We start from the raw sequence: 19,043 nt of genomic DNA, 5'->3' as shown, positions 1-19,043 counted from the left end.
GGTGGTTTGTTCTTCTTTTTTCTTTTTTTCTTTGGGGTTGGGGGGATTTCCCTGGGGATGCTGCAGTAGAAGGAACCCCCAGGGGAACGTGGGGGAGGAGAGGATTCCACTGGTGGGTATTCCGCCGTGTTCCCACGCTGCTCCTTGCAGTTCGTGGCTGCAGGCACGGGAGGGTGCAAGTGCTTTTCCTAAACCATTCCCAAGCCCTGCAGGGAGGGAAGAACGGTGCTGGGATGAGCACAGGGGGGGCCTCGGGGAGAACGACCCGAAAGGAGCCCAAAATTCAGGATGAATCCGGCTGGGATGGTTTTTATGGAAAGCTGACTGGCTGGATTTTGGCCTAAATATTTATTTTTTTTTGGCCAGGGCTGTTGGTGCTGAGGGTGCAGGATATGATCCCACCGGGGCAGATCCCAGCCCAGCTCTGTTATCCCGGGGTCTCTTGTCTTTCCTGGGATCCCTGCAGGTCTCCCCTGCCTTTCCCTCTCTGGATGCCACCAGCATCCCATGGCCTGGCCCTCCCTCTGCCCTTCATCCTCCTTTTATTGTCCCCCGAATGACAATTTGGGCTCAAGCAGAGGATTTTCCTTCCTTGGGGAAAAGCAGCCCCAGGTTCCACCACAGGGCTGCAGTGACAGAAATCCAATTACATTCCCAGGCCCATGCAAACTTCCCTGGTTGTTTAAAAAATCATTAATTTCCTCGGCTGTAGCCTCCAGCTGACCTCTCTTTTTAATTCCTTTTGTTATTTGTTTTTTTTTTTTAATTTCTTTATTTGCATGCCATGGAGAGGAGCTGCCTCTCTGACCCTCCTCAGGATGGCTCCTGCAGCCAGCAGCCAGAGCCCAGTGAGGTTTGGATTAATTCTCCTAATAAAGATGACAATCCTGTTGTAATTCTGTTATGCAAGGAAAAAGAAAATGCCCCAGAGGCATTAGGAAACTGTAATTACTGTTATTCCTTGGAGCCTTCCTTGGGAGGAACGAGCCCCCTGGCCAGGCAGGACCTGCCTGCTTTTACCTGAAGTTTTCACTTTTATTTCAAGTGGCTGCCCAGAGAGTTTTTCTTTTTTCCCTATTTGTGTCATTTGATGGAATTTTATCCTTCAGTCAACTTATTCTTTTTTTTTTCTTCCATCCAGCTTTCCATAAAAACCATCCCAGCCGGATTCATCCTGAATTTTGGGCTCGTTTTGGGTTGTTTTCCCCTGTGCCAGCAGGTCCCTGGGTAGGGTTGGATGCTGAGGGGTTTAAAAGGGATAAATTGAGTTATTAGGGGGGCTGTGAACATGCAGGAAGGGGCTGAGCTGCTTGTGTCTCCATGACAGAAAATAAAAGGGTGGCAAAGAAAATAATACCATTGCTTCCAAGGTTTCCCCCACAACCTCTGCACCCTCCCAGGAGCTCACCTGCCTCCCAGCACCTGAATATCAATGGGGGACATTAAAAGTTTATTCCACTCACCCATAAAACCTTCATCCCTCTCTATTCCAGGTAGGAATATTCTCACATTCCCACCTCCAGAGGTTGCTCTCTGGGGGGATGCGATTGCTGACCTGATTGATTGATTTATTTAGAATCACAGAATCACAGAATGGGCTGGGTTGGAAGGGACCTCAGAGATCATCAAGTCCAACCCTTGATCCACTCCCCCCGTGGTTCCCAGCCCATGGCACTCAGTGCCACATCCAGGCTCTTTGGAAAGATCTCCAGACACGGAGAATCCACTACTTCCCTGGGCAGCCCATTCCAATGCCTGATCACCCTCTCCAGAAAGAAATTCTTTCTCATCTCCAACCTAAACCTCCCCTGGCACAACTTGAGACCCTGCCCTCTTGTCTTGCTGAGAGTTGCCTGGGAAAAGAGCCCAACCCCCCCTGGCTCCAACCTCCTTTCAGGGAGTTGGAGAGAGTGATGAGGTCTCCCCTGAGCCTCCTCTTCTCCAGCCTCAACACCCCCAGCTCCCTCAGCCCTTCCTCACAGCAATTCTGCTGGATCCCTTCACAGCCTCCTTGCTCTTCTCTGGACCTGCTCCAGCACCTCAATCTCCTTCCTGAGGGACTTGCTGAGGGGCCCAGAACTGGACACAGGACTCAAGCTGTGGCCTCCCCAGGGCTGAGCACAGGGGCAGAATCCCTTCCCTGGACCTGCTGGCCACGCTGTTCCTGAGCCAGCCCAGGATGCCATTGGCCTTCTTGGCCACCTGGGCACACTGCTGGCTCCTGTTCAGCTTCCTGGCAATCCAGACTCCCAGGTCCCTTTCTATCTGGCTGCTCTCCAGCAGCCAATTTATTTCATTTATTTCAATTTATTTCATTGATTTTATATAATATTAAATATTATTTCTTTATTTCCTCTGTCTGAGCCTCCCAGGGCCATGAGGTGGGGAACTTTGGGTTGGGTTTGTGGTGTGTGTTAACTGGGGAGATCCTGGCTGCCAACACAACCCTCAGAGCGAGCCTCAGCATGCTGGGAAAATATTTAGCTCAGGGAAAAAATTAATTTTTTTTTTTTTTTGCCTTCCCTGCCTGGCTTGTTGAGATAGAACTTTTTAAGGCAATTAGTGAGGCTTTCTTTGTTAATCAGTCATACTTAGATGCTTGCTTTGGGCTCTTATCTCAGGCTCCCAAGTGCACATCACTTCTAATCCTGATTTTAGGTTTTGATGGGGGATATTCCCCTCCTGGGGTGGCTGTGGGTGCTGTGGGCAGACACACTCTGGTGCTCAGCACCCAGGGCTGATGGCACCACTGCCTTTCCCCTGCCCCAAAAGCCATTTCCACCACAGGCTCCCCAGTTATATCCCAATTTTTTTTTTTCCCAGGAGGGAAAAATCAGCCAGCAGATCACGCTGAGGGGCAGCCAGTGCTGGTGTGGGGATGCTCACAGCACTGGTGCCCCCGTGGGGAGCTGGATGAACCATCCCCAAAACACATCATCCCTGTGGGCATGGGGAGAGGGACCAGGAGAAACTGCTCAGGGATGTGCCAGCATCTCTGCAGCCCTGGGAGCACCAGTCCAGCCCTGTGAGCACCAGTTCAGCCCTGGGAGCACCAGTCCAGCCTTGTGAGCAGCAGTTCAGCCTTGGGAGCACCAGTCCAGCCCTGGGAGCACCAGTCCAGCCTTGTGAGCACCAGTCCAGCCCTGGGAGCACCAGTTCAGCCCTGCATCAGCACCAGTCCAGCACTGTGAGCAACAGTTCAGCCCTACGAGCACCAGTTCAGCCCTGGGAGCACCAGTCCAGCCTTGTGAGCACCAGTTCAGCCCTATGAGCACCAGTCCAGCCTTGTGAGCACCAGTCCAGCCCTGCATCAGCACCAGTCCAGCACTGTGAGCACCAGTTCAGCCTTGTGAGCACCAGTTCAGCCCTGCATCAGCACCAGTTCCGCCCTGTGAGCACCAGTTCAGCCCTGCATCAGCACCAGTTCAGCCCTGTGAGCACCAGTCCAGCCTTGTGAGCACCAGTTCAGCCCTATGAGCACCAGTCCAGTCTTGTGAGCACCAGTCCAGCCCTGCATCAGCACCAGTCCAGCACTGTGAGCAACAGTTCATCCCTGTGAGCACCAGTTCAGCCCTGTGAGCACCAGTCCAGCCCTGTGAGCACCAGTCCAGCCCTGCATCAGCACCAGTCCAGCCCTGTGAGCACCAGTTCATCCCCGTGAGCACCAGTCCAGCCTTGTGAACACCAGTTTACCCCTGTGAGCACCAGTCCAGCCCTGTGAACACCAGTTTACCCCTGCATCAGCACCAGTCCAGCCCTGCGAGCACCAGTCAGTCCAGCCCTGCCATCAGCACCAGTTCAGCCCTGTGAGCACCAGTCCAGCCCTGTGAGCACCAGTCCAGCCCTGTGAGCACCAGTCAGTCCAGCCCTGCCATCAGCACCAGTCCAGCCCTGCGAGCACCAGTCAGTCCAGCCCTGCCATCAGCACCAGTTCAGCCCTGTGAACACCAGTCCAGCCCTGTGAACACCAGTTCAGCCCTGCATCATCACCAGTTCAGCCCTGTGAGCATCAGTTCAGCCCTGGGAGCACCAGTCCAGCCTTGTGAGCACCGGTTCAGCCCTGTGAGCACCAGTTCAGCCCTGTGATCCCCAGTCCAGCCTTGTGAGCACCAGTCCAGCCTTGTGAGCACCAGTCCAGCCTTGTGAGCACCAGTCCAGCCCTGGGAGCACCAGTCCAGCCCTGGGGCTGTTCCTGTGGCCACCCTGCAGGTCCCCAACCCATACCCCACCACTTTTAGGTGCTGCCCAGCCCGGGTTCTCCTCTCTGCCATCCTCACCGAGAGCATTTTTAAGTGATAGACTTTCCTGTCTGCAGTAATGATTTGTGGCTTGTAAAACCACGGTGATTAACTACAGTTTAGCCTCCTGGTTTCATGTCTTATCACGTTTCATCTCCCACAAAAGACATTTACAGTCTATTTTCGACTTCAAAGCAAATGCTTCTTGCGTGAGCATTAGGGCAGGCAAGTCTTTAAGCAGAACCTGTATGGCATTAGAGCCTCTTGATGTTCCCTGCTGAGTGAGGATTGATGGCTGCCTCAAAAAGCAGGTTTTTCCTATTGTTTTATGCACCAGTGATTAATATTTCATGTTCCCACTGTTATCAGTTTGCTGGCTGGCACTGGCCTCCCCTGGCAGTGCTTTCCTCATGTCTCCCATGTCCTGCCTGGGCACACTTCAGGAGAGGATGTGTGACTCTTGGCAGGGTCCTTTGGGTTTATTGGAGCCTCCTGCTCCTGTTGTGCCCATCAAGTTCATCATCATCATCACCCCTCTCTCCTCTTGCTTCAGGATGCCCCAGCCTGGACCTGGGTTGGGGTGGCACCCACCCAGAGGAGGGGACAAGGGGCAAGGTGACAACAGCCCAGACCCAAATTGTTCTGGTTGGGGGCAGGGGTGTGTGTGTCTGTCTGAACACCAAGCACATTAAACCCAGGAACTCCAAGGGATGGCTCTGCTCATCCTCTAGCTCCCACTTAATGTCACCCAATTAGCAGGCAGAGTAAATAGAGCTCGTTTTAATTGAGGTGGAGGAGGAGGGAAGCTGGAGGAGGAGGAGGGGACTGCCAAGAATTTCTGCAGAACCCACGTTTTCTCTGGGTCCCTCCAGCTCTGGCTGTGGGTGCTGGGCTGGGGTGGTCACCTCTGGGCGAGGGGTTGGAACTGGATCCTTAGGAGATGCAAAATAAAGAGTGGGGAGCCACCAGGAGGGAATAAATCTATGAAAAGAGGGGAGGAGGCTGGAGACGTGTGTCTTCAGGGCTGCCTGGGGTTCTTAGGGGATTATGTTAAGTGCGTGCATAGCACTGGATCCCTGCTCCCCTCTGACGTCTTGGCTGGGCTGTGCCTGCCAGCAGTGTGACAGCTCTGCTGGAAACTCATGTCTCTGCTCTTTAAAGAAAAAAAAAAATTAAAAAAAAATAAATAAGATCAAATCTCACAGGCATAAAATTCAAAGTAAGAGCTCAAGCTGGTTAATCTTGGATTAATTGAAGCCGCTGGCTCCAGGGAGCCAAGCACGGGGGCTCTGGCAGGGGTGTGATGCAGGAGGTGCTGCCTTTCCCAGCCACCTCCTCCTTTTTCCTCTCTGCCTGGCCATGGATCCCTGGATCTGGCTCTTGGGATGAGCTGACCCCGGCTGCTTCCCACCTGGAGGGGAGGAGAGGAACCCTGTGTTCTGTGCTTCTCCTGGTCTGAGATTCTGGGAAGAAATTAGGAAGAAAATCTTTGGGAAACTTCTAGGAAAAAATTAGGAAGAAATTAGGAAGAAATTCTTTGGGGTGAGGGTGCTGAGCCCCTGGGTGCCCCCAGAAGCTGTGGCTGCCCCATCCCTGGCAGTGTTGAAGGTTGGATGGGGCTTGGAGCACCCTGGGCTGTGGGAAGGGTCCCTGAGCATGGCAGGGGTGGCACTGGGAGGGCTTTAAGGTCCTTTCCAACCCAAACCAGTCTGGGGTTCTGTGAAGTGGGCAGGGGGTGTGCAGGTGTGGGCAAACAGGAGGCTGGTGCTGGGCCATGGGGTAATGAAGCTCCCATCCCATGGGATGGGCCCAGCCAAGGGTTTCCTGTCAGCTCCTCACATAACTGGGAGAGCACTTAATTAAAATAATTCATTGAATTCATGCTCCTGAGATGCTGGACTGGATTCTCTGCTTTTCCTGCCCAAGGGACTGCAGGGATGCTGCTCCAAGAGTTTTTCAGCCTCCCAGGGTTGGCCAGGACCCCCCTGGTCCTCAGCTCATCCATGGAGGGAAGGTGGAGACCAGCAGCCCCCATGGAGCTGGTCAGTGTTATCCCATCACCCTACAGCTCTGTGGGGTGGGAACTGGAGGTTCTGGTGTCACTGGTGGGCTCAGCCTTGGCCATGAGACCACCGAGGTGGGGAGACACCACCCAAAAAGCTCTGATTTCTCTCCACCATTCCCCCCCCCCAGTGGTCTCAGTTTATCAGCTGGGCTGCATCAGCCTCATTACAGCTCCCTTTAATTAATGACCTGATAAAGAGCACCCTGAGGGGCAGCTTTCCCAGCCCAGAAGCAGAGGGTGATGGGCATGGGGAGCTTGGCGTGGTTTGCTCAGTGGATGGGATGATCAGGGATGTGCCCAGCTCCCGGGGATGGGGTCTGGGATGAGGCTGGGGGGTCCTTCTGCTGCTGCACCCCGGGGTGCTGTGGGCCCGATCCTGCCCGCACAGCTGGTGTGTGGGTGCTGGGTGCACGGTTTGGGGTGGGCATTGATGGGGCTGAGCTGCTCCCCAAGTGCTGAGGGGTGGGGGGAGGCAGTGGTGTGGGATGGGGCTGTTGGGGAGGGGGTCTCTATCAGTGCTGTGCCCCCCAGGCCAACAACAGAGAAACTGTGTCACTGGGGCTCCTGAGCATCCCAGCTGGAGCTGTGGTGATGGGGAGGGGGGGATTTTGGGGAGGGGAGTCTCAGCACCCTGATGGGTTTCCCATGGGAAGGAATCCCCTTTGGAACCTTTGCCAGGGGATTTCCCCCCCCCCGGAGCAATTTGTGGTCTGGAGCCAGAGGGCTCCTCACTAAGCCTGATTGCTTCCGGAGCTCCTGTGCCCCCCCAACAGGACCTGTTTGTTTGGCATTACTTTTATTTTTATAATTTTTATTTATTTTTATAATTTTTATTTATTTTTTATAATTTTTATTTATTTTTATAATTTTTATTTATTTTTTATAATTTTTATTTATTTTTATAAATTTTATTACTTTTATTTTTATTACTTTTATTTTTCATTTTATTTTTCATTTTATTTTTCATTTTATTTTTCATTTTATTTTTCATTTTATTTTTCATTTTATTTTTCATTTTATTTTTCATTTTAATTTTTATTAATTTTTATTTTGATTTTGATTTTTATTATTATTTATTCATTTTATTATTCTTATTCCTGCTCTCTACCTTGTTCCAGGCCAACTGGAAGTGGGTGACTTTTTTCCTGGGAGGGAAACCCCCCCCATCCCACTGCTTCCATCTTGCTGGGTACCCTGCAGCCCCCCAGCAGTGCCCAGCCCCCGGGCTGGATGGAGCCTCCCAAACAGGAGCTGGGGGTTTCCAGCACGGGTGGGTGAGGATCAGGGAAGCGCCTGGAGGGATTTGTCCCCAGGAGGGAAGGTTGGGAACCACAGCAGGGTTTGCCAGCAGCCCCCAAATGGGTCGTGTCTCCCATTACAGCTGCTCACGTGCCCCGGCTGCCAAAATATGCGAGGAATTCCTTGAATTTCTCCATTTCTGAGGCCAGCCGCGGGATCCTGATCCCCAGCAGCCCCCTGGCTTGGATGTGGGCTCCCGAGAGGAGCCGCGTTTCCCCCTGACAGCCCGGGGCAAGCCAAGGTTCTGCTTAAATCTTCAAAACTGAGCCCAGATTGAACGTGCCTGTGGTTCCGGGCTGCCGGACCGGGCTCGGTTTCAACCCCGCGTGGTTCGGGGTGGGAATTTCTGCTTTGCATGACGGGGGAGGGAGGTTTGGGATGTTTGGGATCGGTCTAAGGAAGCTGTGACCACCCCGAGCTCAGCCTCAGACCTGCCGCTGCCTGCCCGGGACAGGACAGGGTGCTGCCACCCCGCTGTCCCCAAGGACCTACTACCGAGCCGGTGCCCCCCAGGAGAGCTTGGGTTGCAGGGCCCATGGGAAAGGTGAAACAAATCATAAAGAAGTCTGTAAAATTAGCAGCTAATTAGCAGCAGCATCACCACCCCGCGGGTGCCCCTGCCCCGCTGGTTCTGCTCCCCAGCCTGAGGCGTTTTAGGTTGGAGATTAGAAGGAATTTCTTTCTGGAGAGGGTGATCAGACCTTGGAATGGGCTGCCCAGGGAAGTAGTGGATTCTCCGTGTCTGGAGATCTTTCCAAAGAGCCTGGATGTGGCACTGAGTGCCATGGGCTGGGAACCACGGGGGGAGTGGATCAAGGGTTGGACTTGATGATCTCTGAGGTCCCTTCCAACCCAGACAATTCTAGGATTCTGTGATTTGCTTGTAGCCCAGAGGTAACACCTTCTGGCTGCAAGATTGGGGCAAAACAAGGGATTTGTGGCTAGAAATGATAAGAGCAGAGGGCAGCACCTCCCAGCAGGGCTCTGACAAGGCGGGCACCCCCCTGCTGCTGCTGGCGTGGGAGAGGAAGGGATGCCCAGGGCCGTGGCCATGCCCGTGCCTCTGGGGTGGGATGGGCAGGTCCAGGTGTTGCCCAAAACGGGTCAGAACTCGGGATCCCAGTGCTCTGTGTGGAGCGTGGCACATCCTGAGGGATGGATGGATGGATGGGGGCTGGTGCTCAGGCTGGTGTCCCCTGCCCCCCAAAACCTCGTCCCCTGCTGCTGGTTGGAGGGATGGGCTGGCACAGCTCCTGGGAAAGGCTCCCACTGCCTCGCTGCTGCTTGGATGTGCAAGGGTTGGGATTCTCCCTTCCCTTTGCTCTGGCTGCGGGCAGCCCCGAGGCGAGGGGAGCTGAGGACTGCAAAGCATTTGCCGTAGAATCTGAAGAATTTGGAGTGAAACCCCCAAAGAAATTAAGGACAGATGTGCTGCAGGGGAAGAAAGAAACCCAAATTCCTCCTGCTGCTCAGTGCCTGCCTCCGAGGCCTCTGGGCTGGCCCTGGGGCTGCTCGGGCACCTTCCCGGGTGTCGGGAGAGACCCCCTGGGGACACCACCGGGACCTCTGCCTTGGGGACACCTCTGGCACCTCTGCCCTGGGGGCAGCACCAAGACCTCTGCCTTGGGGACACCTCTGGCACCTCTGCCCTGGGGATGATGGCTTTGCAGCAGCTGGGGCCATCCCTGCTCTCTGCCCATGGCCAAGGAGGACCCCACGTCCTGCAGAGCCCCTGGTAAAGCCTCAACTCCTCCGTGGGAGACTCCTGACCAGAATTCCCCTCTTCTCTACTGCTCCAGAGGCAAAGCCAAAGCCATCGGTGGGGTGGCTGGCAGGCACTGCCCGAGGTGTGAGTGAGCCCCACACCCTTTTTTTTTTTTTTTTTTTCCCTGTTTCCAATGATGGGCTGGAGGATTAGGGACTTTCTGCTTGGGCTGGCACACTGCCGGCAGCCAGGGCGGCCCCAACACCTGCCTGCTGACTTCAGCACCTCAAATATTTCTGATGCAACTATTTTTTTTTTTCTTTTTCCTTTTTTTTTTTTTTTCATCCTCTCCTAAAGCAAGCTCGACGCTGTTGAACGTGTTAATGGGGAGAAACGAAGCATAATCGTTCCTTTGTGTGAAATGGGTGGAAGAACAGCAGCTTGGCTGCAAAACTGGAAGTGCAACCAGGGCTGTGGTGATCAGCCTGGGTGCTTGCTAGGAGAGCAAACCAACCTTCTCCTGCCAAGGCAAAGCTTGTGCTCCTGGGAGGAAAAACCAGCATGCAGAAGAGGAACTTGGGATGCTTGGGAACTGGTGCATCCTTTCCCCTCTGAAGGTGCTGTGGGGAATTGCTGCTGTGTAGGGCTAATTGTATTATGGTGTCTTTGATATGTTCTCATCTGCCACGTCGTGGTAAATGACATCCAGATGAAGCCAAGGCTGGCATAGCCACGCTGAGGAGAGAGGAGGAGGAGGAGGCAGGAGGAGGAGTGTGTGCGGATGCAGCCCTCCAGATGCAAACAATAAAGCCAAGGGATCTTGATTTCATCTGTCAAGTAATTGGGCTGGAAGTCTGTGCATGCTAATGACTCCACATCAAGCAGCTCGGTGCTCAGATGTGACCCATCCCACCCCGTGGGGAGAGTGGGGGGCTGCAGCCTGTGGTGGCCGTGATGAATATCCCCCAGATGTTACCCCCCAGGGGAAGCCAGCCCCACATGGATGTTGTTAATAACGCCAGAGATCTGAGGTTAAAAATGACCACGGGGTGTTCAGAGGAGCCCTGGGATGGGGGGTCCTGGGGGCTGATCCTGCTGTGGGGGGCAGCAGGAGAGGGGCTGGGGGGGCCTGGCCCCGTGTTCCAGCTTTGTGCCTGGTGCCGCATGGGGTGGGGCAGCATCATCGGGGCTCCTGGCACTCCAACAGGCAGCCCTGGCTGCTCCGGGGATGCTCCAAGGATGGGGGGGACACAAAGGAGAGGGACAGAGGGATGCCCTGGGGAGCAGAGCCAATGAGTTTATCACAGACACGTCCCTGTCTGGAGAGGGGGGGCTGTGGGCAGCTGGTCCGTGTCTGAGCCCCCCTGGCTGCCCTTTGCTTGTTGTCTGTCCAGCTCTCCTACCTCAGCCAGGCAGCTTGGGATGCAAAAGCCTGGCTGCAGCTGCGTGAGGCCCCAGCATGAGAAGAAGTTGTTTGGGAAATGTCAGTGCCAGGCTGGTCTGGTCCCCTCCTGCTGCTGCAGTGGGTACTGGAGCCCTGGTGCAGGAGGGACAGACCTATGGACAGATGTCTGTCTGGGTTCCACCCCTCGGGTGTCATCCTGAGAAGTGTTCCCAGTGTTTTGCATTCCTGTGCTCAGAAATTGTTTCAGGTGTTGGGTGAGCCCCTGGGTGGGGGTGTACACAGCGCCCTGGAGAAGTGGGGGTGCTCCTGTGCTCCCCTGCTGAGGCTTGGTGGCTCTCCAGTCCTCTGGGGCTTTATCCGGGGTGCACAAACACCCCAAAGATATATCTTGGAGATCATCTGAATCCAATGATGTATCTTGGATTTTATGATCTTGGAGGTCTCTTCCAAGGATAAACGGCTCGAGGCTTTGAGGCGTGGGATGCTGCTGGGTACTATGAGCCCTTTTGGGAGGGATGTGGGTCTGGGACTGCTGAGCCTGAGGTTATCAGCAGCTCGAACCCCAGCTCCATCCCTGCCAGCCCAGGTGAGCTCCCTGAAAGCTCCTGTCGTCAGCCCAGCTCCAGACAGATCCCCAGCTCCTTCCCCAGAGCTGACAAGGACAAGCCCCCGCTTGCCTTTTTGGGGAGGGGATGGGACCCGGAGGGGGGGGGATGTCACACAGCACATGTGGGTGCCTCGGCTCTAGGAACCAGCTGTCCCCCGGGAAAGGGGGATCCTCCCCCCCAAGAGGCTTTTGTCTCTAAATGAGGCTTTTTGGGGTTTGCCCTGGCCATGTGTGGGGCAGGATCCCGGGGCTGTGGGGGGGGAGTGCTCGCAGCCCCCCAGCACCTGCAGTTTTTTGGCTGCGGGAGGTGTTGCAGCCCCGGGGCTGTGGGAAGGCGAGCGTACCCTGCACCCTCGCCCGTTTTGGAGGATTTCCAGCCCCTGATTGCTTCAGCATGTGCGTGGCAGATGATGAGAGATGAGCGGGACGGGCTGGCGCTGGGCGAGGCACGGCAGCTCCCGGCAGGCAGCGAGGGTCCCCCCGGCCCCCTTCCCACCCCCCTCCCACCCGCCTCTCCCCGCTCCCAGGGTGACACCCAAAGGTTTGCCGGAAAGCGGGTGTTTTTCACCCGGAAAGTGGGGTCACACATGTCTCCAGCGTGACCCACCGGCAGCTCAGGCTTTGATCGCAGCGGAGTAATCCGGGAGCAGAGATGATGCCGGCTGGGGGAAGGAGAGGGTTGGCTCCTTGGTTTCATTACCCGATTCAATTATCCCTTCATTAGTTGCTCCTAATGGTGCGATATTTTGCTGCCGTAGGGGTTTTGCAGAATAAAGACTGGAAGAGGCAATGGGAAGGGACAACGAAACCTCATTACCTGTGTGTAGGATTTGACCTCTGGTGGGAGGGACACGGAGCTGCTGGGGTGATGCTGGGGGCACCCGCAGGATGCAGGGAGAGCTCAGGGTTGGCTGGGAAGGGTTAGGAGTCAGGATCCTGACCCAAAGCCACAACCTGATCCCTCTGTTGCTACTGAGAACCTCTGAAGTTCGGGCGGCAGCAGGAGAGAAGGTTCTGCTGGGGAGCACCTGGACGGGGTTAAATCCAGAGGCTTTGCCTCCCTCTTTTATTTTCCCCGTTTCTAAAACCCAAACGCCTGACAGGACACTCGGGAGCCTCCCTCCCTCCTCACTGGGGAGCCCTTTGAACTCTGCTTTTCCCCTCCCTCCATCAATTTGAGACATTTTCTTCAAAACTGCTTCCCGTTTGGGCATCGCCGCTCAGCTCTGCTCCAGATGTTGCACTTCCCGATCCCACACCTTCAGCTCCCTTTAGCCATGGGATATTTGGTTGAACCAGAGCCAAACGCAAGCTACCCCCAACCTGTGCAAGGAATTAACAGCGTGCATGCCAGAGCTTCACAGGCTCGTAAACATAGCCATCTGCACCTGGTGAGATTATATTTTAAAGGTAAAGAAGGAAAACACACACCCCCCTGCCCCTGAATGTGTTGGGATTTTGTTGTTGGGGTTTTTTGTTTTGTTTTTTAGGAGAGGGAACTTATAAACAAATTTGTTTGTAAAGAAAAAATAAAATAAAAATAAAAATACAAGGCTGGTTCCTGCAGTGATTGGGCTCCCTGGCTGTGGCTCGGGGGAAGCCAAAGCACGATGAGGATGCAGCCCAGCTGTGCTGGCTCACTGCTTGAGAGGGAGCAGCCCTGTTCCTAAGGATTTTGAGAGCATTTAGGATGGGATTCCCCAGCTCTGCCCTCCCAGGTGATGGCTCGGAGTTGGCTTTGCCAGCCCAACACGTGGGAAAACTCAGCCTAGGCTCCAGCTCCATCTGGTGAGCTTAGCAGGGGGATGCCAGGCAGGGGGCTGCCATCCCTCCATCATCATCATCATCATCATCATCATCATCATCATCATCATCATCATCATCATCATCATCATCATCATCATTTCATGGGGTACTCGTCCACCTCCCAGTCTCCCCAGTGCTGTCCCAGTGCCTTCAGACCAGCCTCCAGCCCAGCACCAGGGGGGAATGCTGGGAGGGGAATGGCACAAATGAGGTCGGCTCCAATTTTAGGCTAAAAAAAAGTGGGATGAAAGCACGTGGTGACCCTATCGTAGGTGTATTTTAAAAAAAGAAACAAGGAACAACTTCAGCGTGGCATGGTACTGTGTCTGCCAGTACCATCTGTGGTTCTGTGTCTGGCCCCATCCTTGCCCTGGTGCTGCCAGAGTCAGGTCTGGTTCCGAGGTTCCCCTGGGTTTGGCTTCTCCCCCTGACCCAACCAGGAGTTAATATTTAGTGTAAATAAGCACCGAGTGGAGAAAACCCCTGGCAGAACCAATCCTTGCTGTCACCCAGGTATTGATGGGCTGACCGGAGCCTTGGCTGGGCTGCGTCCGAACTCATTAGAGGCACGGCTGTTGGGCAGCTAATTAACTTTAAATGAGACCAGCGACGAACGATGGCATTACGGTTCCACTGAGCTTGTGCTCAGTGCTTCTATGCCTCCTCCCCATCCCTGCAGCTTTTCCCTCCTGGGAAAATGTGACACCAGTGTCACTCTTGTGTCTTCACCCAGGAGGGCACCAATAAGGGAATAATTGCAGCCATCCCCCTGTTTGTGTTTTCCTGGGAACTGGGAAGGAAACAGGGGGCACGGCAGAGCTGGGATGCTGTGGGGAAGCTGGCTGAGGCTCTGGATGGCCCAGTTCAGAGCTGGAGTCCTGGGAACAGGGGTTTGGTTACTGGGGGGCTGTCTCAGATCCTCTGCTGCTCTGCCTCCTCTAATAAACATCGCACATTTCATCTACATTATTGTTTTTTAATTCAAGTTTTTATATATATATATAAAGAAATGAAATAAATTCGGTGGGTTTTGGCTGCTTCATCCCTGTATTGGGATTATTTAAATCAAAAGCAGAAACAGGGGGAAGGCTCCCTTTGTAACTCCAGCCAGGGCTGCTGTGCTGTCAGTTCCCTGGGCTGGCATGGGGGGCAGAGATGGATCCAGGGGCATTACCCCAAAAATGCCATTATGGCTCAAGTGGAGCTGCTGAGCTCCCCTGGGCTGAAGAAGGAGCAAGTGCCAGAAGCCACGTCCCTCCCTTCAGCACATTTTGTCCTTGCAGGACGGGACATTGCGTGGTGCAGCCAGGTTCTGCCGGCCCATTGGGCATTTTTTTGGCCTTTCCCTGCCAAAACTTTCACTCCCAGGACGCTGCTCCCTTCCCAGGATGGGCAGGGTAACAGCTTTGCCCTGGTCCTAGCAGCTTCTGTGTGGCTCAGCTTACAAATCCCAGTGGAGATGGGGCAGGAGCAGGGAGCTGAGGAGGCCAGACACCCCGGTGAGGGCAGGGACAGGGGGTTGTTGGAGTTCTTGGGTGTTTTTGTTGTGCAAATCCACCCCGAGCAGGGCTGTCTCGGGCTCGCTGGTATTGCTATAGCTCCGGGCGATTTTTTGACGTTGGAGTTTTGCAAAACCATATTAAGAAAAAATCTCGCCCTGGTGCTGCTGGCTCTCCTCCAGGCTGGAAATTGCATTCCCCCTGCTTGAAATTCCTCCCGGAGTTTCAGATGGAGAATGTACAACTTCACTTTCCATCTCAAGCTGCTGTCACACATTTTAATAACAGGGGCTGTGCTACACCCCAGGGGTGGCCCCGTGCCAGGATTTTGAGGCAAACCCATTGGAGCAGTTGTGGGGAAGGCTTTGGATGGATGGATGGATGGATGGGAAGACACTGGAGCTGCAGCTCAGCCCTGGCCCTCCCAACCCCATGAGCGTGGATCAGCCTCCTGGATGATGGATGGAGTTTTGGGTTAATTTTTCCTCCTCTGTGTGAAGGTGTTGGTGTTTTCCTTCACCCCAGGTGATGGAGGGGATCAGCTCTACTTGCTGCACCCTGATCCCAATTAGTGGAGACACAGTTTATTCCTCCTCTTTGGGCCTTGTGCCCATCCCAGCTGGGCTGGCCCTGGCTGCTGATGGTCACATCAGGGTTTTTGCCTCTAAGAGGACCAGGGCAAACGCCCTCCGTAACAATGAGGATCAGGGTGGGGGGGGTTTCTCTTCCCAACCTCAGATCTTAGGAGATCTCTGGGGAAAGACTGATGTCATAGAATCCTGGAATGCTTTGGCTTGGAAGGGGCTCCAGAGGTCATCTTTGCTGAGACCCTGGAGGGGACACTACAGATGGGTGGCTCTGCCCATGACCATCTGGGTGACCCCGGGACCCATCTCCTGGTGGGGACCACAGCTCAGAGGTCCCATCTCCTTGTCCTAGGGGGGGCTGTGCCGTTTCAGGGACAGTCACAGAGCTGCTGAGTGTCACCCTGTCTGTGGCTTGGGCATCCCACCCCCTGTGGTACCTGGGGACAGGGACACCTGCATCGCCAGGGATGGGCTTCCCCTCTCCTTAGCTGCTGGTGCCGGCTCGGCTTTCACCGAGCTCCTTTTTTTTTTTTTTTTTTATGGGCTGCTTCTTGAACCTGAGGAGCTGGGCTGTATTTGTCCAACACACCGCTGTAATCAGGGAAACAGCTTTCCTAATTGGGCTGGAGCTGCCGGCAGTAATTGGCTCCTTGGGAGCAGCCGTTTCGAATCAAGCTGTGAGCGCCTTAATAAGTTTGCTTGCCTTTATCAGCTTGGCCGACTCCGCTGGGGAGGTGACCTGTTAAATGATCTCCTGTGTTTCCAAAGCATATTTCATCCCCGCTGATCCCTTTGAGCCCTTGCCTTTCTTTCTTTGGGATAACAAACTGCGGGGAAATCCCCGAGCACCCAGGCTGCGGGCAGAGGGGAGGTCTCTGGAGGAGGGGCTGGGGTCGTGGGGCTTAGCCGGGCTCTGTCACCAACAAAAGGTGGCCCTGAGGCCACCTGTAAATCTGGTGGTGGGTCCTGCACCCCCCTGGAAGGCTTGGAACAGTCCCAAACACCGTCAGCTGCTTCTCCCGGAGCAGCTCAGGGGCTCCTGCTTGCTGTGACCTTGGGGACCCACCGTGCCAGGGTTGCTGCCAGTCCCCCTGGGGACGTGGGTGCCACCCGAGGGTGCAGAGCCAGGTTCCGGGACTGATGCAGTGACCCAGGACGTGGTGTGATCCATCCTTGGGGCCCAGGGGAGGTGTTGGGGTACGGCAGCGCCTGTCCCTGCTCCTGACAGGGGCACCAGCGCTGCTGGGTGCAGAACTGATTTTTTTTTCTGACAAAACACCTGAATATTGCTAAAATATTGCACCTGACTGCTTGTCAGCCTTAATCACCTGAGCTGCCGGCAGGACAGGAGCCAGCCCTTGTCTGGGGGGGTCTCGGCTGAGGCTGGGGACCCTCCTGCAGGACCATCCGGCTCCTCCCAACACGGGGAATCCTGGGGCACAACCCCAGAGCCGGAGCTGCTGGGTGCTTTCCCTCCCCGCCTGGCCCCAGCAGCAAGCCCCCAGCTCACAGTTTTAAGCCTTTTCCCCGCTAATTTTGCAGATGAAAAAAGAAAAGACGCTGCTCCTCCCACCGTGCCCAGCTGGTGACAAATGTCCCGAGGAATCCCCCTGCGCTGAGGATGAGGAGGATGGGTGTGCGGTGCTTTTCCCTTCCTCAGCCTCCCCGGCTGTGTTTTGACACAAGTTTGTCTAAATTGGGTATGTTCTTGCCAAACGTTTCCATTTTTGACAAATTGGCATTTTCCAACAACAACAACAACACCCACCACCACCCCCCCCAACCCAAACAGGGAGCTGGAGCCGGTCCCACCCGCGCTCGCCCCGAGTGAAATTGTTCCCATTTGGAAGAGCTGATGGAAACCCAACAAGAGCTGGCAAGTGCTGCCCGGCAGGTTTTGGATGCGTTTTTATTTATCAAACTGCTCCCGGTAACAGACTCATTTCCTCATCATCAGCCTTCCCCGCCTCCCCTCCTGCCCCCCTTTTCCCCTCCTTTTCCCGACGTTATTCCCTGGGGAACCTTCGCCTTGCGAGTTGGACGCGATCTCCTGCATCCATGGGTTGGTTCTTCCCTTCGAGAAGTTCCCGGGCGGGACGGCTCCGAGCAGCGGCCACCAGAGGGCACAGAGCCCCATCCTGCTGCAGCCCTGTCACCCTGCAGCCCTGTCACCCTGCAGCACTGTCACCCCGCAGCTAAGGATTTGTGTCACCCTGCAGCACTGTCACCCTGCAGCTGGGGAGTTATGTCACCCCGTAGCTGGGGATCTGTGTCACCCTGCAGCACTGTCACCCTGCAGCTGAGGAGCTGTGTCACCCTGCAGCCCTGTCATCCTGCAGCTGGGGAGCTGTGTCACCCTGCAGCACTGTCACCATACAGCACTGTCACCTTGCAGCTGGGGAGTTGTGTCACCCCACAGCTGTGGAGCTGTGTCACCCTACAGCACTGTCACCCTGCAGCTGGGGATCTGTGTCACCCTGTCACCCTGCAGCCCTGTCACCCTGCAGCCTTGCTGTCACCCTGCAGCCCTGCCATCTTGCAGCTGTGTCACCCAGCAACTCTGTGGCCATGTCACCCCTCAGCCCCTGCGGCCATGCAGCCCTGTCACCCTGCAGCATTGTCACCCTGCAGCTGTGCTGTCCCTGTCACAGTTCAAGCGGATAGCAGTGCAAGAGCATCACTGCCCCCCGGTGCAGCGGTACCTGCATCCCGCTCCGCTCCCAGCCCCCCCCCCCCCCCCCCCGCCCTCTGGGTCTTGGAAAACTCCGGGGATCTAATTAGGAAAAGAGCTAATTACATTAATCTGTTAATTAAGACGCTGCTGATTTCAGAGAGTAAAGAGGAAGGCGTTTGGAGTCAGCCTCAGCGTTCGGTGGCTGAGGGGACCCCGGCGACATTTCAGTCACCTCGCAGAGGGTCCCGGGTGCGTTGGGACCCCCGAGGATGGGGCCTGGGCTGGTTAGTGGCACCCGCTGCCGGGCCGAACCGGACCGTGCTATCGCTCCGAGCGAAGGCCGGGGCCGGCCAGTGGCACCCGGGGGACCCTGCCTCCAGTGACACCGGATGGGATGTCACCCGTCGCTGCGGTCCCCAGGGAAGGGAATTCCTCCAGGAGCAGCCGGACACCCACCTCACCCCACCCGCACCTGAAATCCCGACCCCCAGCTTGCTGCTTTGGGGCTTATTCCGGGAAGGGCAGGGGGGTGGGGTACCCAGAGGTGCCTTTCCCAGCCCTCACGCACACGGGGTTGGTGTTTCCACGCCTGCAGCAGGGGCTCGCGGTGCCTAATTAGCGCTACCTCCACTAATTGCCCGGCGGGGGGGCTATCCCCGCTCTCGCCGCTTCCCTGCCCGGGCTTCCGCAGGGCTGCAGAGCCGCAGCACCCCCCGCATCATCGCCCTTTGCGGGATGCTGGCAGCCGAAAACATCCGCTGAAATTATCTTCTAAAAAAAGTAGGAAAAGGAAAATCCAATGGGAAAATGCTTTTTTTTCACCCTTTTTTTTTTTTTTTTTTTTTTTTTTTTTTTTTTTTTTTTTTCCCTTTTCTTTTCCGCCTGCTCGGCGGGGCGGGAGCATTTCCATTCGCGGCGGGGGGGCACCCACGAGGGTTGGGGAGTGCCCGGCTCCCCCGAGCTGGAGGAGGGGAGGGTCCCGGTAGTACCCCACGCGTGTGCCGCGCTCCCTCCGCCCTCCTCTCCTCCCCCCTCGGGGCGTCGCCGCCCCCACCCCGCGGGTGGGCGTGGGGGCGGTGCGGGAGGGGAGGGCCGGGTGTGCGGGGAGGGGTCGGGGCGGGTGTGCGGGGCTCGGGGGGCTCCGGGGCGGCGGGGCGG

At 55.6% G+C, this 19,043-nt stretch overlaps 1 protein-coding gene across 1 annotated transcript in view; it reads left to right on the top strand.

Moving 5' to 3' along the window:
* SSTR5 (somatostatin receptor 5) overlaps positions 1-19,043 on the top strand; it is a 591,623-nt gene that overhangs the window by 6,940 nt on the left and 565,640 nt on the right. Inside the window, exon 2 of the mRNA XM_030459870.1 lies at positions 1,217-1,219. The gene's annotated coding sequence lies outside the window, so the exon portion shown is untranslated. The remainder of the gene's footprint in view (positions 1-1,216; positions 1,220-19,043) is intronic.

This window comes from Calypte anna, chromosome 14 (assembly GCF_003957555.1).
Source record: "Calypte anna isolate BGI_N300 chromosome 14, bCalAnn1_v1.p, whole genome shotgun sequence".
Taxonomy (NCBI): domain Eukaryota; kingdom Metazoa; phylum Chordata; class Aves; order Apodiformes; family Trochilidae; genus Calypte; species Calypte anna.
This window is presented reverse-complemented; position numbering and strand designations above follow the sequence as displayed.